Raw genomic sequence first — 27,566 nt, forward strand, 5'->3', positions numbered from 1 at the left:
AATTCCTTGGATTAGACTTTATGATGTCCCTCAGGGACCTCCATCATCAGGAAACTCAACATCCATTTCATCCGTCTTGGTACTCATCTGAAGGTAGAGCAAAGAACTCCTCGAAAAATCTCTATTTAAAGAGGGCTTCCAGGCAAGCCATCTCTTCATTTCCTACTCATCAGCACTCCCTAAACCAGGGGAAAAGAAGGAAATAAGCATTTATACAGCCCTTATTCTCTGCCAGGGACTGTGCCAAACATTCTTTTTCTACAAATATTTTCTCTCTTAATTCTCAAAATAATCCTCTGAGAGACAACAAGGCAAACTGAGGTTACTTATTCATGGTCCCATAGCTAGCATCTGGGGTCAATATGATTATTCAGTCTTCTTGACCCAGTCTTCTTGATTCCAGACCCAAAAGAAAAAAAAAGAACATTTAGCCTAGAAAAGAAAACATTTAGTGGAAACACAATTTATTGCCAAATATTTAAATAGCTGTCCTATGGAAGAAAGGTTAGAAACCTTGTGTTTGTCCCATGGAGGGCAGAATCAAGAGCATACAGGTAGAAGCTGAAAAGAGGCCTGTTTAGACTAGTGACAAAACAAATTCTATTAATCAAATATTTACTAATCACCTATTGTCCTAAGTGAAGAGCATACAAATACAAAGCTTACAATCAAATTGGGGCAGACAAAACACAAAAGGAAACTGAAAATGAGGAAAGGTGAGTAGAAAGAACTCAGAGAAAGCAGTTACTGCTGGAACATGGAAAAATCAGAAAAATACCAGAGTAGTGCAGCCAGGTAATAAAGGAAAAAATTCTGTGAACAGTTCCCTCATTAACTGAAAGTTGTGGAGTTCACTCTCCAATTAGAGGGATAGAAGGTGGTGACAAGGTGGAGTACCAAGGCTGCTGGGATCCTGTAGCATGCCAAGGTTTTCCCAACTATGAGCTCTGAATGAATAGTGCCATCAAAAGTGTAATGGGTATTTTTGAGAGGTAGATTTCACCTCATAGATTTCCAAAGTAGAAGCTAGGTCACCCGAAGGGTTTCTTTCAAAAACGGGTTGGATCAAGTGCCTGCTTAAATCCTTTGACTCTCAAATTCCATAATACAGAACCCCCCACTGGTAGCAAAGGATAATTAGTTTTTCATCACTGGATTGTGAAGTCTCCATTCCACCCAAATTAACCTTATATTACATAGCCCTGGTTATTTTTAATGTCAGAAATACTATTTCTGGAACCAACTCATCTTGTCTCATTTGATTTTACTATCAGAAACCTAAATAAAAATTGACTTTACTCAATTTTGAATTCTAAAATATATCAAGTTGGGCTTCATGGAAAACAACTATTCTACTCATATAGTATTACGTACAATGTTATAAAGTGTTAGTGTTGCCAAGATGTGGTATAATTGGAAAAGAATAGAAAAATTTGGTTTGAAAGAATAGCGCTCTTTTATTGCAAGGTCAGTGATCTCACATGTGGGCTGATAGTCTTGTGTCTTGGCCCAATTTCATCTCAAGAATTGAATAGTTATCTCACACTCCAGTTAGGTTAATTTTTAGCTATGTCAGGATTCAGCCATCACAAAAACCAGTGATACTTAGTGATTACAACTTTCCAAGAGTGCTTTGAATGGACCTTAAGACTAGAATAATTTCCAATTGGATTTTCTAAATGTTTTATTTCATACATTTCTCAAAACAATTCATCCTGAATTTGTAGAAACTCCAATTAGGTCAATGCTAGTTAAAGCCATTGGGGACAGCTCCATGGCTCAGTGGATAGACTGCTGAGCCTGGAGTCAGGAAGACTTGAGTCCAAATTTGGCCTAAGATAGTTACTAAGTGTGTGACTAAGTCACTTAACCCTGTTTGAAAATTAGCAAACTGCTCCATTATCTTTGCCAAGAAAACTCCAAATGGGGTCACAGAAAGTTGGACATGACTGAAAAATCAGCTGAACAACAAAAAAAATTCAACCAATTGAGAAAACAGTGCTAAGTATTGGCAAATCAAGTGCTGGGGTATAGGGTGATGGAAGGAAAAAGAAATACCAGGATGGAATTTCTCTCACTGGCCAAACTGAATATTCAAATGTTACAAACAACAGAGCAATATACATATGTATTGCATATATTAAAAATCTGTAGTGTTTGTTACCTATGTAATAGTCACCTTGCTCACAGTAGTTAGCAAAAACTATAAAATAACTACCATTTATGTATCAAGACTTATTGCAAATAAAAGGAAGATAGAGAAAGGTTATGAAGCTATTCAAAACTTCAAAAGAAGTCATTACATATGTTTTAATATAGCTCAATGATTTCAATGTTTCCAGATAAGGAAATCAGCAGGTCAGAAAAAAACAAGAAAAGTTTCATGTAGGACACAGTATCTCAGCTGAGTTTTGAAGGAAACAAAGGATTCCTAACATGGGGGACAGACTTTGAAAACAACAGAGTATGAAGTTGGGATGTATTGTATAAAGAATAGAAAGTTCAATATGATGGGAATACAGGGTGCATTAAAGGGAATTATGTATAAGTTGGAAAGGTTGATTTAGAGTTAGATTGTGAAAGGTTTTAAATTTCAGATCCTAAAAAGAAACGGGAACTACTTTAGTATGAGTAAGGGAGTTGGCATGATTAAATCTGTGATTTAGGATATCATTTTCAAAACTATTTAAAGAATGGTTTCAAGTGGGAAAAGATTTGCAGTAGTAGATGATTTGGAGATGGAGATCTACAAGAAACCATTGCAATAGTCCAAATGAGGTTAAGGAAGCCCAAAGTAAAATGGCTCATGGCCATGTTAAGTAGAAAGGAACAGACAGGAAATATGGAAGATTTAACAACTAATAGGACATGTGGGACCGTTGGGTTGAGGATCACATCCAAGCTGTGAGCCTGAATGACTTAAGATTGCTGGTACCCTTAACAGAAACAGGTTGCAATTAGAACAGGGATGGGTAAGAATATGAGTTCTTTCTTAGACATGTTGAATTTAAGATGTCTATGAGACATAGATGGTTAGGTTGAATAGGTAGCTGGAAATGTGCTACTCTACCTCGGCAGGCAAATTAGTCAGGAGATAGAGGTTTAGGAATCAGTTGCATATAGATGATATTTTAAACTCCCTGAAAACAATGCTGTCACCAAACCCTAGTGTAGAAAAAAAAAAAAAAAAGGACTCAGAACAAAGATATGCACTAAAGGATGGTGAGAAATAATCAATCAAAAAGAAAAAAAGAAAACAGAAAGAACCAAGTCATGAAAATCCAAAAAGAGTATTGAGAAGAGATGATCAATAATGTTAAATGCTGAATAGAAATCAAATAAGAATATTGAGAAAATGTCATTGGATTTGGCAATTGAGAATTATTGGTAACTGAAGACAATACATTCAGTTGAGTAAAGAAATCATTGAATAATCACACTAGGAAGACAACAATTAAAGGAAAAAATCTATAATTTTATTTTCCAGCAAACTTTTCACCATTAAGGACAGTGGAGGCACCACACTTAAATCTGAATATTAGTCCTAGGTGTCCTTAATGAATTAGAAGTAGAATTTAAAAAAAGAACAAAGAAAAGGCAACTGAACTAAATCAAGTATAAAGAGGCCCATGCTTGTAAAGGGCTAAAACTCTGAGCAGATGTACTTGGACAATGTAGCACTTAAGGCTAATTACTTATTGGACAATATGCTTGGAAAATGGCCCTTCACACTATTCTGTTCTGGCTCGATAATTGGTGTATACAGAGAATTGTAAGAGGGATTAGAGGGTGGAGTAAGACAAGCCAGAATCACTTTTGGGCGGGAGATGAAGAGGAGAGGTCGTGGAGATTCCTGTGCCCATTCCCCTCACTAAAGACCAAGAATAAAGACCAAGGATCCTGACTCCAGCTGATTCTAAGGTATCCAGGGTGCTAACTCAGTCTTCATATTTGGGGCCCAACATGTGGACCAAGGACCCTACTTTCACTGAAGAAATTCCTGGTGACCAGGAAATTGGGTAAGTATTTTAATAGATAAATAGGGAATTTACTTTGTTAAGGGATAAACTAGTAATTTTATTGGGAAAAGATTCTCCCCCAGCCCAAGCCCCAGCCCCAGCCCCACCCCCGCCCCAAGGGGTGCGCTATAGAAAGCATACTTAAGTTGATCAAGGGACAAGGCTTAATTGTAACTTGGGAACAGATCGCTAGATTCTTAGGTACATTAGAACACACATCCCCTTGATTCTTAAAGGAAGAGGAGATAGGGCTAGATAATTGGAAGCTGGTAGGAGATCAACTATGTGAATAGTACAATGATAAAGGTCTTCATTCAATTTCCAAGAAAGCATTCTATACATACAACATAATACAATTGGCCTTAAAGAATCCTGCAAGTTATAGAAAAAAGAAAAGTTTTAGTTTTATCACCAGAGGGCAGGAGGAATTGTCAGGGTCAAGGTCATGGTGATTCTCTTTCTCACAAGGCAGCTTCAACTCCACTTACAGAGCAGATCCTTGACACACCCCCATCAACTCCACCTTCCTGGATGGAGGGAGGAGGAGTAGTGGGAGGGGAAGTGACACCACCAGCACCTTCCCCTCAGCAATCACCCCCTCCTATGAGTAGAATGCAAAAGGCAGTACTTAAAGCCACAGAAGAAGTGCAGGATTTAGCTGATTTGAAAATAGGTATGTATCTTCTGATTCAACAGTTTAACTCTTCAGGTCAAGAAAGTAGAAAATATGCTCCTTTTGATATAGAAATCCTCAAAGACCTGAAAAAGGCTTGCACTCTTTATGGAGCTACATCAGCCTATGTCAAGATGTTATTACAGAATTTGGCTTATGAAGTTTTAACCCCTAATGATTGGAAATCTATAGTAAGGACATGCTTAGAACCTGGACAAAACTTGTTGTGGCTTTCTCAATATAGTGAGCTTTGTAGGATACAAGCCCAACAAAATAGTCAAAGTGGAGTTAATCCTCCAATCACCTATGACCAACTAACAGGTGTAGATTCTTATGCAGAAATTTCAGTACAGATTAATTACATAGCAGCATATGAGCAAATTGATGCTGCTGCTATCAAAGTATGGGCTTCTCTCCCAAATTAAAACGATAAAGGAGAGGCCTTCACAAAAATAGTACAAGGGCCAAATAAACCCTTTGCTGATTTTGTGGAATGTTTGCAGACTGCTGTCATACGAACTAATGGTGAAAATGCAGTAACAGACATTATGATAAGGCAACTTGCTAAAGGAAATGCTAATGAGGTTTGTAGAAGAATTATACTAGGACTATACAAGGATGCTCCTTTAGAGGAGATCCTAAGACATTGTGCCATAGTGGGCACAAATCCGTTTTATAGCCAGGTTATGATACAGACTTCCCAAGATCCCAACATGGGAAGACAGGGTCCCTTTTGGCAAGGGACTTCCAGAGAAACTTGTCAATGCTTTCAGTGTGGTTAAGTAAGGCATCTGAAAGCTCAATGTTGGCATAGAGACAGAGTGAGAAAACAGGGTGGGAGAACAAACCCAATACCCCATTCCAAAATGCACCAGAGGCTTCCATTGGGCATCAGGATGTAGATTGACTCAGGGAAATGGGATGAGGGGCCCAGCTCCAGGGCCCCAGGCAAAAAAACACTTAGGGCATGATGGCAGCCGATGGTGTACCCAGAGAGTGCCTAGAAATCCAGTACTCAGACATGACCAATCATCCAGGAAGGATGGGAGAAAGGGATTACACAATCAATCATCCAGGAAGCAACCTGATGGGAGAAAAGGATTACAATCTGGGAGAATAGAGTTGTATGTAGCTGGGACAACAGAGATACCCTCTGAAGAGGTGAAATCTGTTCACCTATGGATCCTTTGCCTCCAGGCACAGTAGGCTTGATCATTTCACCTCCCGACAATGCTTACAAAATAGTGTCCATCCATATACTCATGTGGGACATTGGAGAATGTGTAGATAATATCCCAGTCACTAATACAGGTAGACAATGTGTGACTTATCATCCAGGAGAAGTAGTAGCATCAGGTTTACTGATACATACTCCTAATAAGCAATCTGGTGATAGTCACCCAGATTCTGACTCCAAGCAACAAAATTCAGGAATATAGCGGACAGCAGCTGTGACAGCTGACCAACCTATGCTATCTACATAAATGGCCTACCATTAGAAAGATACACAGGTGCAGATCATACAGTCATTAGAGGTGCCAACTGGCCCAGTCACTGGCCAAAGATTAAGACAGACACTTATATGTCTGGCGTAGAGAGATCAATAGCAACTAAAGTTAGTGCTACCCCTTTGAGATGGACTTTTGAAGATGAAACAGGAGTTTTTACTCCTTTTATAGTTGAAAAAATCCCTATCAATCTGTTTTACAGCAATTAGGATTAAAAATGAGTACTTCAGCTTTTTAGGCAAGGCTGCTGTTGAAGGCTTCCTAACACTTTCACCTGTTCCTATCCAATGGGAAACTGATACACCAGTGTGGAAGAACAGTGGGCCTTAGGTAGCAATAAAATTCAGGCCTTATTAGATATAGTACAGGAGCAACTTGACCAAGGACACTTACAACCTTCTCTAAGTCCTTGGAATTCCCCAGTATTTGTTGTAAGAAAGAAATTTGGAAAATGGAGGATGTTGATTGATTTAAGAAAGGTAAATGAACAGATGGAAACTATGGAAACTCTTCAGCCTGGGCTTCCATCTCCTACTCAATTGCCTAGAGAATGGCCTCTTTGGGTTATAGACATTAAGGATTGTTTCTATTCTATCCCTCTAGATAAGGAGGATATGAAAAGATTTGCCTTTTCAGTGCCCAGCATTAACTTAGCTGAGACTTATAAAAGATATGAATAAACAGTTTTGCCGCAGGGAATGAAAAACAGCCCTACTATGTGTCAAATGTATGTTGCTGCTGCTCTTACTCCAGTAAGAAAAGCATTTCCAAAAGTTATGTTATTACATAACATGGATGATATATTGGGATGTGCACCCGAGGAACAAATGTTAGAAGCATGTCTACAAAGGACCATAGAAACACTAAGATACTACAAATTGCACATAGCTACAGAAAAAAATTCAAAGACATGCTTCTTTTCAATATTTAGGATATGAAGTATACCCTAAGGTGCTCACAGTACAAAAACTTTCCTTAAGAACAGAGAAGCTAAACACCTTAAATGATTTTCAGAAATTAATAGGAGATATCCAATGGATGCAACCAGTGTTAGGCTTGACTATCTATCAATCGCAACTGTTATATGATATTTTAAGGGGAGACAGTGCTTTAAATTCACCACATCAGCTTACAAAAGAAGCTCAAGAGGCTTTGAGAGAAGTTGAATTGGTTTTATCCAATGCGGTTGAAAGAGTCACTCAAAAACCCTTGGAAATATTAGTTTTTGCTACATAAGAGCACCCATAGCAGTCCTTCATCAAGGAGACAGTGTGATAGAGTGGGTGAACCTCCAGGCACAACCAGAACAAAGCCTTTTTCCTTACCCAGGGCTTGTGGCTAGAATTTTATTAAAGGCCATTAAGCAAGCAGTACAATTATCTGGGATAAGACCTGACAAGATATACACCTTTTATTCTAATACACAAATTAATGTGTGCTGTGAAACCATCCCAGAGTGGCAAATTTTATTAGCCATGGCTCCAAATTTTCCACACAGTTCTCCATTAAAGATAACCAGACTATTACATAATTGGCAATGGATTCTTGAAGAAAAGGTTTACAAAGTTCCTCTTAAAGGACCAACTATCTTTACAGATGCAACCAAACACAATATTTGTGCTATATACATACTCCTGTGACTTAACTATAAAGAGAGTAGTCAGAACTTCTTTTTAGTCCACTCAGCAGAATGAATTGTATGCAATCATTCTAGCTCTTACTTATTATGCAGGAGATATAAACATAATATCTGATTCAGCCTATTCAGTAGGTGTGGTGCAAATAATTGCCACAGCCCAAATAAAATTTGTAGCCTCTAATATATATCAGCTCTTTAAGGAACTTCAAGAGCAAGTGAGAAAGCATCCAGGAAAGATTTATATCTTGCATGTCCACTTTCACAGTGGACTTCCAGCTCCTATTTTTGATGATAATTCAAAGGCAGCCTTCTAACTATGTTAGCCAGTACTCCTTTATTTCAAGAAGCCCAAGAATCTCATTTTAAATATCATCAGGCTGCTCAAACTTTATGTTTACAATTTGGAATAATAAGAGAGAAAGGTAGGAGCATAGTAAAAGCCTGTACAGCTTGCATTTCTTTCCACACTCCTTTCCACAGGAGTGGTGGAAGGAGTGCCTTCAAGGAAGAACCCTCATGATTTGAGACCCAATGAAATTTGGCAAATGAATGTGACCCATTATAAATCTTTTGGTCGTCTGTCTTTTATCCATATTGTGGTAGACACCTTTTCAGGATTCACTTTGGCAATACCAGCAGCAAAAGAGACAGCCCGGGTGGTCACTGAATTCCTCACACAAGCATTTGCCATTATGGGTGTGCCACAAGCAATAAAAACAGACAATGGTCCTGCATATACCTCCAAACATTTTGCATACTTTTGTGCACAATATAAGATTTTACACACCACTGGCATACCCGTTAATCCTCAAGGACAGGCAATAGTAGAGAGGAGAAACAGAGACACTAAGATGCTGCTCCAAAAACAAAAGGGGGAGCCACAGGTAACCCTAGAGAACTTCTAAATTTAGCTCTTTATACTATTAACTTCTTGATTTTTGACAAAGATTCGCTGGCTCTGGAAGACAGGTTTTATAACCCATCAGAAGGGCAGTGTCCAGTGCGAATAGCTCTAATATAATCACCAGGTGACGTGGAGAGAAGCAGAAAGTGGTGAATGGAAGGGACCAGATAGGTTAACGGCTTGCAGAAGAGGGTTTGCTTGTATCTCTACAGATAAGAGAAGGAATCAGATGGGTGCCAATGAGCTGTATTCGCCTTGTCCATCGCAGAGAGACAGAGCAGATTCTTGAAACGAAGGAGAAGACCCAAGAAACATCAGGTGGTTCTGTTGCTAACTGTGCCCACCACTGAAAGAGCATGGCAGTTATGGTGTTTGACTCATGGACATAGAAAATTGTTGGACTTCAAAACCCTCAGGAATTATTGGAATCCCTCAGATATGAAAAGATTGTTGCAGGACTTCAAAATCTGCTGGAATCATTGGATTCCCTAATACATAAAAAGACTGTTATAGGACTTGAAAACCCTCAGGAATCATCAGATTCTCTGAGACATGATAAGATTGTTGTACAACTTGAAAACCCTCAGGAATCATTGGATTTTCTGAGAAATGATAAGACTGTTGCAGGACTTCAAAATCTGCAGGAATCACTGGATTCCCTAACATATAAAAAGACTGTTGCAGGATTTCAAAAACTTGCGGAGATCATTGGATTCCCTGACACATGAAGCAATGGACAATAGATTGGTTTTGGACTATCTCTTGACTGCTGAAGGAAGCATATATGTGACTGTTGTTTATATACCCTCCTTCTAGAACTTCTGGAAATCTTTTACACCATGTTGATTATAAATCATTATTGTTTGTTATACCACTACTTGCATATACAATTCATGTTTGTTACACCACATTGAGCCTACACTGGCTGTGGGGAGAGTCATCACTAATATAGCCTGTGTTATTGCTATGTGCTTGTGTTAATACCTCCCATGCTGATGGGTTTGTGCATACCTGTTTCTAATAAGACTCTTCAGCCCAGAAACCCACTAGCAATATATGGCTTGACTCCCCACTTCCCTTTGGTGCTTTTCATGTCCCTTCCTGAGAAGCCAGGGAGGGAGTGATCACCTCCTTTCTGGGGTTCTCACCTCCTTGAGAAGTCAGGGATAGCGTGACCACCTGTATTCTAAAACAAAAGAAAGCGGGAGACATAAAGGGCTGAAACTCCGAGCAGATACACTTGGACAATTGAGCACTTAAGGCTTATTGGACAATACTCTATTAGCATATACATAGAAAATGGCCAGCCCTACTATTCTATGCTGGCTCAATCTGTTGGTGTATACAGAAAATTGTAAGCAGGATTAGAGGGTGAAGACAAGACAGTCACTTTTGGGTGGGAGATGAAGAGGAGAGGTCGTGGAGATTCCTGTGCCCATTACCCTCACTAAAGACCAAGGACTTTTGCTTATCCTGACTCCTGCTGATTCTAAGGTATCGAATGCTAACCTGGTCTTCACACATACTGGAAGAAAAAGAAGGCTATGAAGCAGTCCAATATAAAATTATAATACATGAGTCTGAACCTCCATTTTGCAATCAGACTTTGTGACATTGTGCGAATCATTTAATTTCTCTAAATTTCAATCTTCTCAAAAGTAAGGAAATGGACTGGATGACCTCCAAGATTCTTTTCAACTTGATATTTATGAAGCTTAAAGGTGTCAATTTTTATGATCTCTGAGAGAAGGTAAGATATTAAATGAGTAGGCTGAATTATTACCAAAAAAAGGGACAAAGAATATCTCTACAACCTCATCACTCGCTTTCTGCGCTATTTTTTTTAAATATGCTTTTTAAGAGAATAAACTATTAGAATGTTCTTGATGAGAGTGGTAGAAAGGAACAGAAGGTTTTGACAAGTAATATTCCACACTATGCTACATCTTTTAAAAAAGCTGAAAAATACAAAGCAAAATCACATTTTATTATATAAACACACACACATTTGCTTCAGTAAAATACCACATTAGATTCTCATTCAATAAGATGTCTTCAATGTATATATCAAAATTATTCAAGACGTGTTAAAAACATGACATTGATTTTATTTGCTAATCAGCAAAGGAATGAAACATATTTATGTATTTCAAAATGTTCATAACTATCATGAAGGACATTTAGCACACAAAATTGAGAATTTATTATAGATAGTAAAGGTCTCCTCTAGATTATCCTGTTTGCAGATGGCACTGATTTTATTATACCATAGAGCACTGCAAAACCTCCTAGATAAGATCAATAACCTTGCAAGAGCATAACCTATTTAAACAGGAAAAAAATCTAGATGATATTAAATTATGTGGATAAACCACAAAACTTGTTATGAGTTTATCTTCAATACTACCTCCAAATAGAGTTGTGCTTGAACTTACCTAGTAAGGAAAGGGTAGGCAGGGTGCCTTTAAGGCATCTTCTCCTTAAACAAAGACCATCTTTTAAATAGCAATATTCTACATGGCTATGCTGCTGAGTCATGGAATATTAGTCTCTAAAGAACTGAAAATGATTATCATCCAGAAAGCATTAGAGGTGTATTGTGGGCAAGAGTAAGCTAAACACACTACTAAAAAAAAGTTTAAAAAAAAAATTAATGAAAAAAAGATGAATTTAACATATTGACCAATCTTTGGTCTACCAAATGATGCAACACTTTATTATGTATAAGCAAAAATGTGGCACAATTTTTTTTTAAATCAAGAACACTTTTAAAAAAATCATAAAAAGAAGCATGAGGACTAAGTCCTTAGAAGTAAATGTGGTTCAGATCATATGAAAAAGATTTTACTCAACACTCTTTAGCAACTTCCTATCTGTGCTACATTGTGGCAGGAATTGACTTCAGGCATTTAGAATGTTATAATCATAGTGTACACCTCTCCCCCTATTGCTAGGTTCTCCCCCTAATGGTAAGGATGCAAGTCTAGGCCCGGTGTTGGAATGTTTCAATCACTTGAAGATAAGCCAGGCTCTCAAGTCCAGAAATTTGAAAGACAAGAAAATGAATTTTTCTAGCTATGGAAATTTATGGAATAGGTAAAAATGCAAAATAGTCATCAGACCTGTTCTCTGACAGTGGGAAAAAAGAGGGCTAAGATTTGTATTATGCTAAGATTCTTTAATAATGATTATAATCTCTAAATAGTCTATCCAGTTAATGAAAAGAGAAAGTTCAAAATGACAACTTGTTTTTTTTTTTTACTTCTAAGTTATTCATTCACAAAAAAGGGGAGGGGAGAAGAGAACGCTGTATTAGTCAGAAGATTTAGGTTCAAATCCCAGCTTTGCCAATTACTGGCTATGTGACTATGAACAAGTTAGTTCTCTGGGATTCAGCTTGTCCATCAATAAGATTTGGGATTAGATACCTAAATTTGTTTCCAGCCTAAATTGAGGATATTCAGCACAGAGTTCTCAATTTGAAATCTTTTCATGGCCCATAAGATATTTTACATTATGTGCATATATGTGTAGCTTTGCCCATATACCAGCACTGTTGATAAAAGAGATCTGCTCTGAAAAGTAGGAAAGGCTGGTTTGAAGTCCTTTCTTGCATACACACAATCTGCAGGAGAGTCACAAAGTACATTACTTACCTTTTCCATTGCCCAAGATTACTCCTAAACCCAAAGAAGTTTCTGGTCAGGTACATGGGCAGAGTGTCTTCAACACTATATTATATTATACTATGCTATTCTAATGGATTCCCAAGTTGTTTACACATACATCATAAAATTGTTTCAAAAGTTGTTCATCACAGCAAATAAGCTTCATGGGGAGAAAAGGAGATACACTTCATATTAAAATGTATTAGGACTCTATGCTGAAAAAACTGGGTTTTTTTGAATTTTGAAGTTTTGATTACTGTTCAAAGTATGTTAAAACACATTTTAAGAAACATTAGTTTTATATCTACATATAAAATAGATATGGGGATGAAGATAAAGATAATATGTAGCTACTTATTTATTAATAATCCTATGTAAAACTGCTTATAAGCACTTCTGCACCTGTTTCTGAAATAGAAACAAGTTTTATGAAAGAAACATGACTTATCTCCTGAGGTTTCTTGTTATTCTTGAAGATAAATATGAAATCTTCCTTAACTATTTTGCCCACTAACAACAGGTAGCAACAATGTTCAAAATTCCTAAAAATATTCTAGTTGTTATTTAAAGTCCCATGATTCCAGAGGTTCATTATCTTCTACATTGCCAAGTTTCACCATGGAAATTTGCAGACTAAAAAACCACTTAAAGAATTCAGGAGTCAGTTCTGTATTTAAATATCCAATAAAAATAACAACTTAACTAGGATTACATGCAATTTAAGTTTTAAGGTCATCTGCCACTATATAATTTCAATGGTTCAGAAATAATAAGCTAGTCTCTGGTAAACATGTAATAAGATTAGTTTTGGCAATGACAGAAGGGGTAAATGATTGCGTTTTTGACTGCTGTTATGCTGGGAAAGAAAAGAAGAAAAACAATTCTGAGCTTAGTATTATTTGAGTAAATACTAATTTTTGTCATCAAAATAAATAAAACATGTTATGTGACTCAAAGGGAGAACATTTATAAATGCCAAAATAACTTCAAAATGAAGGCATAATGATCAAAAATACAAAACAACTAAGTTCAAGGAGAAAAGCTTGTTTTTAGTTATATTAGAAAATAAGACTTAAAAACTTTTGTTTTTTTCTTTTGCTGAGGCAATTGGGATTAAGTGACTTGCTCAGGCTCACACAACTAGGAAGTGTTCAATGTCTAAGACCACATTTGAACTCAGGTCCTCCTAATTTCAGGGCTGGTGCTCTATCCACTGTGCCACCTAGCTACCGCTGACTTAAAAATTTTTATTTGCAAATTTAGCTTCTTAAAATGCTGGAGAAAAGATTACCATTTTAATGAAAATTACCCGTTCAGTTTTAATCAACATTTTACCTTTTCAGAGCTATAAAAATTGGGAAAGGTTTAAATTGGTAAAACTAAGATTAATATGATTGTTAATGACATTTATTCCCTACAATTCATGTTTTCACTTTGGTATGCTTCTATATTATAAATGACATCACCTAGATCTAGATGCCTAGAAATGCTTTTAATTATAAATTACCAAATTATTAAAATTACACAATTACATTTATAGAAAAGAATATTAGCTTACAAATTTTTATTTTTCTCCTACATTTTCACTATTGTTTTATTCTTATTTAATGTGTCATTTGCTCCCATATCATAAATTGACAAGTCATTTTTCTGAGGAACAGTGGAATTACTCAGTGTATGTGAAAAAAACCAAAAAAAATAGCAAAATAAAAGGTGAATCTTAATAGTGCTTTGTAGGTACTAATTGTTCTTGCTATTGTAATTAATTATGCAAATTTTAAGTATTCAGCTTTAGTGATTATCCTTAAAAATAAAGTTACAAAGTTGTTCCCAGTACAGAAATATTCCATATTAATATATGGATAGAATATCAAGTATAATGTAATGAGAAACAAAAGGTGGAATCAAAATAACTTCCAATAAATTAAAGGGGTATGGTAGGAGATGAAAAGACTGCTTTGTGTCAACATCACCCCTACATTCCAGTTTTCTTAAAATATCTCTATGGCATAATTGCTATTTACAAGCATGCTCCATAATTGCTATTTACAAGCATGCTCCCTCAGTATTATCATCAAAATATAGGGATTAAAGCTCAAGATAAGCTTGTGACATTCAGCTTGAGGACTGAGTGGGACAAGAGGAAAGAGACTGGAATGTTTTGTTTTTTTTTTAAGGAGGAAAATTTAACAGGCATATAAAAACTAGAGAAGGGTTGGGTTGACCTAACTTGATATTACTGCTAAAAAAAAAACAAACAGCTAAATAATTCTAAAAAATTGAGTTTATACCTCCTGTTCAAATAAGAAAAATTATTCTAGTGAAAGTGTTAACACAAACCTGAAAAGGCTGTTTTAAAACTAAATTTCAAATTATGTTGTGATATAATCCATTTGTACTCAGAGGGAAAGGTGTATATCAGGAAAGCCATAATTCTGTTAAGCAAAAAATGTTGCAAAATTTATTCTTCATTGGGCAATATCTTATATATTAACAAAAGAAAATATAGGAAAAAAAAAAAGGCAGGTGTGAGTGAACAGTTTTTATTGAAACCCTCAAAGATTAAAGAGGACCAAATGGTGAGTTTTGGTACCATAACAGAAATCCTCACCCAACTGTACCATCATTCACATGAATGAACAAACCCAAACACGACAAAATTCAAAGTCCCATGTTCTTGCTACAAGAGAATGTAAATGAACTAATCATTTTATCATAACCTTTTCTTTAATCATAAGAAAAAGAGAAGGGAATTTACATGGCATAACAAAAGATATGCAAAACTTAATGAAAACACAAGTCTCTTAAATTCCTTAAAACTTATTTTTAAAGGATGCAAAATTCATTTGAAAGTATTAAATTACTTAAGCTGATTCTTTTTATTGCAAACTGTTTAACATCAGCCCCACCCCCATGCATGGTATTCAAAAAGAACACAGTTCTTGGTTTAGAATGACTATTGTAAGTTAAAAATGTGGAAAGAAATACCAAAACTAAAAAAAGGCTGGGGCTTCTTTTGGAAAGAATCTGCAAGTACCAGTATGTATACCAGTATGTATAGAGAAAGAATACTAATTTTGGTTAGTTATTTACTTTTAAATATATAAACTAGGACACCTTCCAACATAAAATACCTACAGAAGGTAATTTTAATAAGAAACATTCAAACTAGAACTAGGAAAAACATTAAACAAAAAATTTACTGGGCCAATAATTTTTCTGTATGCTCTATTACTTCAAATATTTGGTAAGTGCTCTCCCATCTCAGAACCCAGATTCTCTGCCATTTGGTCCTACAGTTAAAGAACATTCAGTTGTGCTGCTGAGACAATTATCTATTAGCTTCACTGAAGGAAAATAAATTTTATAAGTACTATGTTGATAGACCAAGAAGGAAGAGAAAACGGGTGCTTAGAAGAAAATTTAATGAAGAAAAACAATTACCAATTGGGAGAAAACCCTACATTATAAAATAGAAAATTCTTATTCCAAAGGACTATTGCACCTATTTCACTTAACGTTAGCAATCCAGGTTGAAGGCACTGCAATGTATTTCTCACTGTGAATAACTCTTATTTCAAACTATTTAATTACACATGACATTTGAGCCTGCTATTGCAATCAGCTGGCCTGCTGAAAAGCGCTCCCAGGCTGATTTATCCCATAGAAGTCTACATAAATGAAACAAATTTGAACTAGATGTATTTTTAAAAAACAAAATTTGTATTAAAGTGCCAAAAAATAGAGGCCCTCTGGGGGTAAAGAAGGGCTCAGGCTCTCTCTGAAGCTCTAAAGGATCAGTTCCTTAGACCAAGCAGAATAGCCAACATCCTGAAGATATGATATGCCCTATTATCATTACTGATTTAAAAAAAAAAAAAAAAGTTTGGTAATTATACTCAAATGCCAATTGCAATATAAACAACTATAACAGACACAATATAAAAGGTTTCATGGCTTACTTTTTTAAACACTTAGAATGGGTAAAATAGGTGCAATTTCCCTTTAAGAAAAGTGTTTTTGTTTTATGCTACTGAGATTTGAATGTTCTCAACACATTGAAATAACTAGACTGACTACTAAGTAGCTGTGAAATAGCTATCGTTATTTGTAAGTACTGTATCATTTCATTTGGATACAGTATTTACACAGGAAAAAGAACTGTGCAACCTAAAAATATTTAAATGAAAGCCTCAGAGAAACCAATGCTATATTTATCATTAAATTTTGGAACTGAAGTGATCACTGAGACCACAGTAAATAGAAACATTTCCAAACATGATGTGAACATATGTGGAGTAATGTGAAACATCAAGGTATTCGGATCTTCTGTATTGCTATTAACAGCCTTAACACATTTTCTTTCTACACAGTTTTTTTTTTCCCTTTTAGGACAGTAATTTCTGGTGCTAGTATATTATGTTCATCATCATCATGTTATGTAATCAAATCAGTTAATATAGATGCTTGATGTTTTAAACTGTTTAAATCAATTTTTTCCAAGATACAAAATTAATGCTGATATGTAGCTAAAATTAAAGAAAAGGTAAGATGTTTAAAAAAAAAAGGCAACTATAATACCCAGATATGCTATATTCCCACTTATATAGCTCTGATCAATAAAACATCAATATATTCACTTAGATACTGATTTAATCCATGGATCAAGGCCATATTTCAAAGTATTTTGAGGATGCTAAGGACATTGCGAAAGCTGGAGGAAAAAAGGTGAGAAACAGTATATGCTTGCTAAACAAGAACTATGTTTATTTAGCTAATGAATCATCTAGGAGTAAATTTTTTACTTCATGATAGCAATCTGTCAGGCTCGCAAAGATCCAGAAATAAGAATTAAGGATTATTTTAAATGTAGTTAGAAAGGTCATAAAAAGTCTGATTAGACTGAGGTACATTTACTTAAAACTTTGAGATTCATCAAGTGGTAGCAAACAAAATAATTCCTCAGACAAATGCACATTTTTCAGTATACATGTTATAAGTTGGGGGAGGAGAATAGGGGAAGAGGAAGAAGAATGTGCATTAATTGGTGACATCCACCAAGCTGCATATCAATATGCTGTTACACCAAACAATTTGAGACAAGGGAAATATCATTCTAATATAATTTTAGATTATATTTTGTTTGGCTAAAATATAGCTTAAGGTTGCTTTGCCATATTGAAAGTTTACTACAATAATTTTCACATGAACATTTAGACTTGAGTTTTACTCCAGGACTAAATATGGCATGATTTTGCTTTTAAGTTGTCAAAGAGCTAAAAATTGACAATTAAAAAACTACGACAAAGAAAAAGTTGAAGCAGTATGAATCTTACATCATTGAACCACTTCTAATGGTTGTTAGTATTTAACAAATTCAAAGAGTTAATGAATCCTTGCATTCATTCAGTCTCCTGTGCCTTAGCTAGGATGCATAATTACAAAAGACAGCAGATACTGGTAAAAGCTTCAGGACAGAAAGTGCTTGACAAAGTTACAGTTCTCAAGTGTTTGGTGAGAGTATAAGGGCAGATGCGCTGATGAGAACCAATACAAGAAGAGTCAATTATGTGTTAAAGTGTTCAAAGATGTCACCTTAAGCCAAAGGAAAAAAAAAAAAAAAAGCTTTAATAACGTCTTCTTAGACATAGGAGGCATTTCCAGAGTCTACATCATTAGTGTTGTAATTCTAGCAGGGCATCTCCCACATAGTTATTGTTTGTTTCTATTTCTCTCCTGAAAAAAAAAAAAAAAAAATCAAGTTATAAAGAATGCTTTTCTTTTCATTTCATTTGTAATAATTGTTTAATACGGGGGCATTCCTCCATAATGCTGTCCAAACCAACATTTTCCTGTATGGCCATTAATACATTATAACCAAATTCTAAATAGATCATTACTAAAATAATAATAACAATAACAATAATAATAATAATAATAATGCTTTTTAAATACTACACGATTACAGCTTGTGTTAATTAGAGTAGATAGAAACATCAATAAAAACTTATTTTTTAAAAAATAGTATACTCAGGCTCAGAATCAGGAAAAAATGTGTTGACTGAAGTACAACCCCAACCCCAATTTTTATGTGACCTTGTCACTTAATATTATCAAATCACTTAAAGTATCAGAGTCTCAGGCATTAACACCTATAGAATGATTTAAGATTTATAAAATGCTGTGTGTATTTTCACAACACTTTTAAAAAATAAGCACAACAGATATTAGAATTTAGACATAAGAGAAAGTCTAAGAATGACTGTAAGCATCAAGCTAAGAATGAATATGTCATATCAGCTAGAAAGTTATCGAGAATGGTCTGAATGAAGCATAAGAGAAGAAAATAAGGGATAGATAGTCCTAGTGAAGAGTGGGATGGTGGAAAATCCTGAAATTTTAAAACTAAAGAATAGTTCTCCATTTTCATATTATTCCTGAAACAAAAGCAATACAATCACTTCAAACAACTTTATACAACTGAAACAATTCATTTATATATCATGTATTACTTTAAATATTCTATTCTAATCTCTTGTTACTTAAAATTTTGTTATTTCAAAAGCAACAAACTAAGAAGACATCAATTTTGAATTTCTCTGCCAAATCAATCTGACCCTAGGACTTAAATATTCTTTAATCAATTCAGATTTTCTGCCAAGGGATAGAGCAGTCTATTTCACTTTGAAATTTATCATGGGGGGGCAGCTAGGTGGCAAAATAAATAAAGCACCAGCCCTGAAGTCAGGAGGACCTGAGTTTAAATTTAACCTCAGACACTTAACACTTTCCAGGTGTGTGACCCTGGTCAAGTTACTTAACCCAATTGCTTCAGGGGAAAAAATTATCATGAGCAATGATATTATAAAGTTTGGAGTGTTTTTTTCTACTAAGCAGAGATTAATTAGCATTTGAATGAAAAGTACAGGAGAATTCAACAGTTGGTTAATAAGAGCTGGAGATAGACCATAAAGCAAACAGATTTTTCACTCATACAAAATGAATGTTTACATATATTTTTAAAAAATAGAATTAAAAAAAAAAGAATGAAAGACAAATCGTAACATCTGTATAAATCCACATAGGACGGAATAACTTGTGTGGCATAAAAGGATTAGGGTGATCCATTTCCTTTCCATGTGTATTATAATTATTTGCCTACTTCTTTTAAGGATTTTACTAATTTCCTCCATTTAAGAAATAAAAGGTGGCAGTATAGTACACTGGAAAGAACATGGGTTTTGGAGCAATCCTATGGATGTTCAAAAGTAGTGAGACTGAGTAAGTCATTGCCTACCAAGTCATCTAAGTCAGACAAGGACCTAATTGGGAGTCAGTATGTAATGTTTGCTAGTTATATAATTCTTTTTCTTGCTTAGCTGTTTCAGTGCTATTTGAGGTTTTCTTGGCAAAGATATTGGAGTGGCTTGCCATTTCTTTCTCCAAGTCATTTTATAGATGAGGAAACTGAAGCAAACAGGGTTAAGTGATGTGTCCAGAGTTAAGTTAGTAGTGTCTGAAGAGGGATTTCAACTCATGAAGATGAATTTTCCTGACTCCAAGTCCCACAGTTTATCTACCGTGCCACCTAACTGCCCCAAATTTATCCTTTCTCATTTTTATTTATGATAGTCCAACTCTGTGACACCATTTGAGGTTTTAGCAAAGATACTAGAAGTTTTCTCCAGTTAATTTTACAGATGAGAAAATGGAGCCATATAGGGTTAAATGAAGTGTCTAAAGTCAGATTTGAAGGCAGGGTTTCCTGACTACAGGCACAGGACTCCAGTCACTGTGCCACATAGCTCCCTCATCACATGATCCTAGAGAAGTCTTTTGATCTTTTTCTCAATTTTGTCATCTGTAAAATGATGGAACTATCTGCTTCACATAGTTGTCAGGATTAAAAGACAGTGCTTTGCAAACCTTAAAGTCCCATATAAATGTTACCCTATTATAATTTACCTCTCTGAACATCAATTTCCTTAGAATATAGTAAGGGAATTTGAAAGAATAAACCTCTAAAGTCCCATTTAGCGCTAAGCATATAATCTTACTTCCAGTCAAGGTCAATGACAAAAAAATCCATTAGAATCTATTTCTCTATGACTGATCACATCAGAAGGAAACTGTTTCGAAGATATAAGGACAGTGAGTCAATAAAAATTTATTAAGTGCCTACTATGTGCCAGGCATTTACTAAACATCAGGGGAAAAAAGGGAGGCAAAAGATAGTCCCTATCCTCAAGGAACTGTAAATGGTGAAAAAAATAAGGAACTAATAAGTTATGTATAGATGAATAAGAAATAATTAAATAAAGGGAAAGCACTAGAATTAAGATGCATTCTTCTAGAAGATGAAATTTTAATTGCACAATCATGCAAGCCAGGAGAAGATTTTGGATGGTATACAGGATTTATATTTGATCCTGGAGGTAATAGGGCGACAATGAAGGGGAGGGAACTCACATGGTCAAAACTGCACAATAAGGAATTACTTTGCCTGGTGGCTGAAGGATGAACTGAATGCCAACCATGAAGTGGTGAAGAATGGCACAAAAGTGGTGGCAGTTGTCAGAGAGAAAGGGGCAAGTTTATGTTTATAGCATTTGCATCTATGATAAATTTTGGTTATTTATAGCAATATAGATAAAAAATTATGATAATTTCTAGTATTTTATAATATGCTCATGCAATTTTCTCACAAAGGTTATATATGACAAGTGTCTGAGGCCAACTACAAGTCATTTTCTTACTAGTAAATTATTGGGGTGTATCTTGAATAACGGGGAAGAGTTATCTAAATACATGGAAATGCTTTTTTCATGGTACCATCAACAATTTTAATTAAATCAATATTTGTGATTGAAATTTTAATAGCACACCAAAGGAAAGGCAATTAACCAATAAGATTAAACACAAACTATGTCCAGTTACTCTGTAGTTGGATTTATCCTTAATTGAATAATTGTTGTATAGTTGACATTCCTTCTGCATGTAAAAAAAAATTTTTCTTTATTTTGCAATGTAGTTCAAATAAATTTTTAAAAAGAATTTGTGCCTAGTATGCATAGGTTAAGTACTATTCCATGCCCCCAATTAAACAAAAATAAACAAAAAGATATCTCCAGCCCTAAAGCAACTGGGGTTACATAAAATTCTAAATTCATTCCAAATGAAAAACTGTTTGTAAATTAGAAAAGTAGAAAAGCACAACTTTCTTTTATTACTGAAACAAAGATTTTATTGACTGCATAATATTTTAGGTGACCGCATAACATTTTAACTGTCTTGTGTTAACCTATAGTTGAAGAAATCTTAATTTAAAAATAACTTTAAAGATGTTAAGATACTTTATGATATTTTAAATAATCCCCACAGCATTAAAGTGTTTGCTGTAGAGAATAAAAATAACTAGAAACAACTGTATTGCTGACTGTACTTAAACCTAAAGACATATTGTTTTGGGATTACAACTTTATTTCTACTATTAATATAAAAGGAAAAAAAATCTATGACGCCAAAACTTCATATATTAAGTTTGGCTATAAAATCGTTTTCTAGGTAAAGTCTAGATTTTATGATGGAAGTTAATCAAAAAACAAAATCTGAATTTCCAAAACTCATTTTAGTCAACTTGAGAAAGAAACATTAATTCCATATAGTGAGTCATACTGTTAGAAATAAGGTGTGGTAGAGTAGCTTGGAATCTAAATTCTATTTTCTCATACCTGAGAGTATAACTCCGCTAGTGGGAAGGTAGTGTATGCTAATAGGGGCCTTCTCAATATTTTCCCTAGCAAGGAAGTATTGTATATTCTAAAGATAGAATTAACAGGCAAAAAAATTGTTAGTACACTTCAAAGAAAAATACTACTTACAGTCATAATTAATCTAAGTGCCTATGTATCAGCTTCACCTCACAAATAGCTAACAGAATGATTGACAAACTAATTAATTAATGATGGTAAAGATTCTGAAAGACCATGTTCCATGTGTTACTAAAACACAGTATCACATTTTGGCAATGCTTAGTAACTGAATGGACTAGCCATTTCAACAGGTAACCTGGAAAAAATACTGGGTAGAAAGTACACAAATTTGTAACTTTCACAGTACCATTAAAATTATGTCATGTTTATTTTTGGCACACAAGAGGCCTAATACTTTCTAGAGTCAACATCTGTCTGATTTTACAAAATCACAAGCAAATGATTTTTTTTTTTTGTTCATGGTTATGAGCTAATCCCTGATTAGCTGATGATCACTTGGAAAACTGGTTACAAAAGCAGAATGTTTTACTCAAAACCTTCACTGCATGATAGAATATTCCAAAGAATACTTCTACTGGCATACCCTTAGAGAAGTTGGAATTTGGTCTCTGACACAATGAAGAATAAGATCTGAGCACCAATTATTTCTGTGTATAATTAATAACACTAGGGAAGTAAAACTTTGATAGAATTCATTAGTTGTGTATCATGTATATTTCATTATGCAAAAGACTATTGAAAGACTTTCTCAAAGTTACACATCAAATGAAGAAACTTGCAACTAGAACCCAGGTTTTCTAATTCCCCCCAAGGTTCAAGTTCTGCCATACTATGCGGTTTCCATGATTAAGAATGCGATATAACTGATAAAGCAGCTGACCTTAGAGTCAATTATTTCTAAGTTCTTATACTGCTTCTGATACATAATATAATCAAGTGACAATTTTTTAATGTTCCAGGAAACTAAAGGCTAAGTTAGAGAGATCGTAGCTTTATTGAAGGTTCTTTCCTTACACTGATAAAATCACAAATCTTTACCAAGAAAAAGTTCTTATAATTATTTTTATTTTTAAAATATTATGCTTTTTTTTTTAATTTGGAAGCTTAACTATTTAACTGTCAAAAAATAAACTATTATACTTTTTTTTTTTTTAATTTGGAAGCTTAACTATTTAACTGTCAAAAAAACTGTTGGGGGAAAGGGGACAAAAATTCAAAAAACATTAAAGAAAGATGGCATATATTTTGTGGCTATATTTTTAAAATATCTCCATTCAAAGATTCTACTTACTTCCTCTTAGTTGAGGGTAAACAGGCCCAAACTTAAGGGAAAATCTTACCGCCTTTTTCACTTTTCCCTTTTCCCTTTTCTTTCATGTTACATAGGGGTTTCTTTCTAATTTTAAAGCCCTCAAAAAAACCTTTCTAGCCTCTACTAACTTTACACCAAAAATGACTAAGAAGGTCCAAACTAAGATGAGCAAATCAATTTAGGGAGCTGATTCAATATAGAGAAATTTGTTCACCAATAACTTCTTCCAAAACTAGAATTTCTAATGATCCAAGTTATTTTTTTTCCTATGACCTGAGGCAAATCATTCATGTCTCTGAGCCTAGTCACATCAGCGAAATAGTGGAAGAGGAATTGAGGGGGAGGAGAAGAACAGGAAGGGAAATAGTGGGAAGAAGTATTAGACATACTCTGGCCTCTAAAATCCCTTTCTAATTCTATTACCTAGAATCCTTTTCCTGTTTTCCCAAGTCATTCTCTAACATCTTCCTTAAGGTGTCTTCCAGAATTAAATCCACGATCAGTCCTATGAATCTTCTCCTTTTTAAAATAAAATACCAACAGAGGGTCTTTGCCTCATCTGGAATATTTACTATTAAGATTCCTAATCCTCTAATATAATTTCTACTTCTGAAAATAAAACTTTTGATGAAGAAATTAATTTTTAACATATCACATGGAATTAACAATATTACTGTAATCAGGCAGACCACTAATCCTTTATTTTAAAATTTTCCACTCAATTAAAAAATAAAATAAAAAACATCACTGCCTCTTATTTGAAGTTCAATTTATGTTATTTATTTTGTTTAATAACCAAGACTTGATATAATATAAAAACAAGTAAAGCTAATACAAGGTTTAGAAGTGAATAAAGAGCCACCTAGTGGTCCTCTAAAGTTTTCAGCTCCAGTTTAAACTTCACAATCAGTTACTAAAAAAATATACAACAGAAGAAAAACTTTAAGTTCCAAAAAATATGGTCCTTATAGAATTTCCTTAAATTACTCATAAAAGCAGAATTGGAAAGAATTTTAAATTATCTCCTCTATCCCAATCTTTTACAATCTCAGAAAAACTGGCACAGAAGTACAAAAGATATGATCAAGTCACATAACTATATCAAGAAAGAGTACACACCCAACCCAAATGTCCTAATTTCCAAATCAATTCATTTTCTACTTTTGAGCAAACTTAAGTTTAGTAATAGTTAAATAAATTTTTTATATGTGAGTGAGTGTGGCTAACAAAGACATAGAAAGCTAGCCCTAGTCGTCAAGAAGGCTTGGTTGATGAAGTCTTATATCTAGCCTATGCTATGCAGCCATCAGCAAAGTTCAGGCAACTCTAAGTAAGCAATAGAGCTGCAGAGAGGGAATTCAGATCACAGGACCAGGCCCAAATTTCTGTAGAGTGTCATTTGACTGATGCAAACACAAAACACTGTATTTCAGCAAGTTTAATGCATGTCATTTTTAAAAGATGAAAACTGCTTATTAATTTTATTTTTAAATAAAAAAATATATCTAGTATTCCATTCTTTTTCAGGAAAATTAAAAATCTGCATGACAAATTTATTCCTGGGTACTAATATTTACATAAAAGTTTAGCATATAGCAAACGTTAAAAATTTTAAATGATAGACACTAAAAAATTTCCTCTCTAATTCTTTATCAATTCTAAAATTAAAGTCTACTGAAGAAGAATGGGTGTTAACTGGAATTTGCATGTATACTGTATACATGTTATGGAATTACAAGTAGAGTAAAAAGAACACTACTAGACTAGAAGTAAGAGGACTAGAGCTTTATGAATTTCCCATGTGGTTTAACCTATTTTCCTCATCTATGAGATGTACTAGATGAAGGATTCTTTATCTGTTTTGTGTTATGTACCTCTCTGGCAATATCATGAACAGACAGACCTCTTCTCAGATTAAGGGAAGATGATAAAAATATTCATATAGCATATAGTGTCAGGCACTGTGCTAAACACTTTATAAATATTTCATTTCATCTTTACAACACACAGGATTAGACTAGAAACCAATTTTAGTGAAACACAGTTATCAAAGAATTTTTAAAAAACCAAGTTCTTTTCATGTATATTAGATGATCTCTAAGGTTCTGACAGCAACAAAATTCTACGATCCTAAATGGTGATTTGGAAACAAGGCCCTATCTATATCTGCTTAGGAAAAGGATAGCCTTCACCAAATTATGAGACTTCAACATATCAATTTATGAGATTAAATTCAATTATTTTCAACAGAATTCGATAAATTCCTATGCTAGGGTAAAAAAACAGATGGAACAAAATAGGTACTAACCTCAAAATTTAATGGAGTGTGAATCTTCCAGCACAAATAGCTAATATAAATAAGTATGTGATAAATGCAAAGGCGAGCCATAAAAGTCTTATGAAAAATCTAATGAGTAAGAGATTAAGCACTGAGGTTTAAGAATGCCTCACTGAAGAGAATGGTCATGGGGCTTGGAAGAAAGGACATTGAGTAGGAAATGCTTCAGAGGTTAGGGAGGATAAGGACTAAAAAAAGTACCATTTGATCTGATGATAGAGAAATCATTAGCCAACAGGAGAAAAACTGGGATAAAGCCAGACTGCAAGGGGTTGGGGAGTGAATGGGAGAAGTAGAGAAGATATAAACAAATTAGTTTATCAGAAGGAAAAAAATAACAGCTGAGGGAAAATGGAGGGTAAGATTATACATGGGAATGGTCTTTGGGTTTTTTTTTTCTTTAGGAGAATAACCAAGAGAAAGTTTGTATTGTAGAAGACAACAAATAAAAAAGGAGCAGAAAATGGTGATCAAAAATACAGGAACCATTTTTCTTCAGAGTTCTGATGAAAGGAAAAAGTGAAGTATAAAAGATTTAGAGTAGGAGAGTTAATGAGAGCAAAAGAGAAAAATGAAATAAAAAGGTGATCCTATAACTTGGCATGATGAATAGTATGCTGGATTCAGGGAATGGGGGCAAGTTACTAAAACTTTTGGAGCCCATTTTCTCATCTGTAAAATAGGAATAGTAAGACTTGAACTACTTATGTCTCAAAATTATGTGGAAAAAAACATTATAAATCTTATTTCTATTAACAAGGATAGAATTATTTTTTAAAGCTTACTTTCAAAAAGAACAAGAACTTGTAATGCAAATAAGTGCATTCTTATTCTAATGAAAAAGTCTGGTAAAACTTATTTTGGTAAACAGTCAATGTTTTTTCTTCTCTAAGAAAATTGAGAGAATATTTGGAAAAAACTTTTAAACTGTTTTTAAGAGACTAATTGCAGTAAATATCTTTTAACATGGCAAATATGAAAAATTATAAAAAATTATAAAACTTTAATAATGTATTAAAAAGTACATATAAACTCAGGAAGAGTATTAGCAGGTGAATGGATAAAGAAAAGCTTCATACAGTTTAGGAGAAGAAACCCCAAGGCAGAAAATAAGAAGGGAGTACATTCCAATCATGTGGGACAGCCAATTCAAAGGCTCAAGAGATGGTATGTCTGGTGGGAAGAATAAAGAGAATGCCAGTTTATCTAGACTGCATTGTGTAGGAAGAAGGAATAATGTCCAACAATGGTTAAGAGATAGACTGAAGACATGATATCAAGGGCTTTAAAAGCTAATACAGTTTATATTTTATATTATAATTGGTTGAGTAGGGAAATCACATGGTCACATCTGCATTTTAGAAAAACTACGCTGGCAGCAGCTATAGAATAGAATAAAATGATGAAAAAATTTGAGGAAGGGAGTTAATAAGCAAGAGGTGTAATCTAGGTGTTGAAGTGATGAGTTGAAATGAGTCATCTAAGCTGTGCACAATATCTGTTGGCTAACTAAATATGGAGGGTGAGGTGAAGTGAGGCATTCAGGATAATGGCATGATCATAAACTGGGGAGCTAGAAGTGTGGGAGTGCTTTCAAGAAAAATATACAAGTGTGGAAAATAAAGATAAAATGCATCATCCATCAGTTGGAGAACGGTTAAATATGTTATGGAGTATGAATGTAACGGATTATTATTGCTTTGTAAAAAATGATCAGCAGGATGATTTCAGA

At 34.4% G+C, this 27,566-nt stretch overlaps 1 protein-coding gene and 1 long non-coding RNA gene across 3 annotated transcripts in view; both read right to left on the reverse strand.

Moving 5' to 3' along the window:
* YTHDF3 (YTH N6-methyladenosine RNA binding protein F3) overlaps nucleotides 1-27,566 on the reverse strand; it is a 55,714-nt gene that overhangs the window by 765 nt on the left and 27,383 nt on the right. The window lies entirely within an intron of this gene.
* On the reverse strand, nucleotides 14,941-26,574 carry LOC127543823 (uncharacterized). The gene is made up of 2 exons (XR_007949315.1): nucleotides 25,805-26,574; nucleotides 14,941-18,147 (listed from the first exon to the last, which is right to left on the reverse strand). It is a non-coding gene; the product is annotated as an uncharacterized LOC127543823 (long non-coding RNA).

Source organism: Antechinus flavipes, chromosome 1 (genome assembly GCF_016432865.1).
Source record: "Antechinus flavipes isolate AdamAnt ecotype Samford, QLD, Australia chromosome 1, AdamAnt_v2, whole genome shotgun sequence".
NCBI lineage: Eukaryota > Metazoa > Chordata > Mammalia > Dasyuromorphia > Dasyuridae > Antechinus > Antechinus flavipes.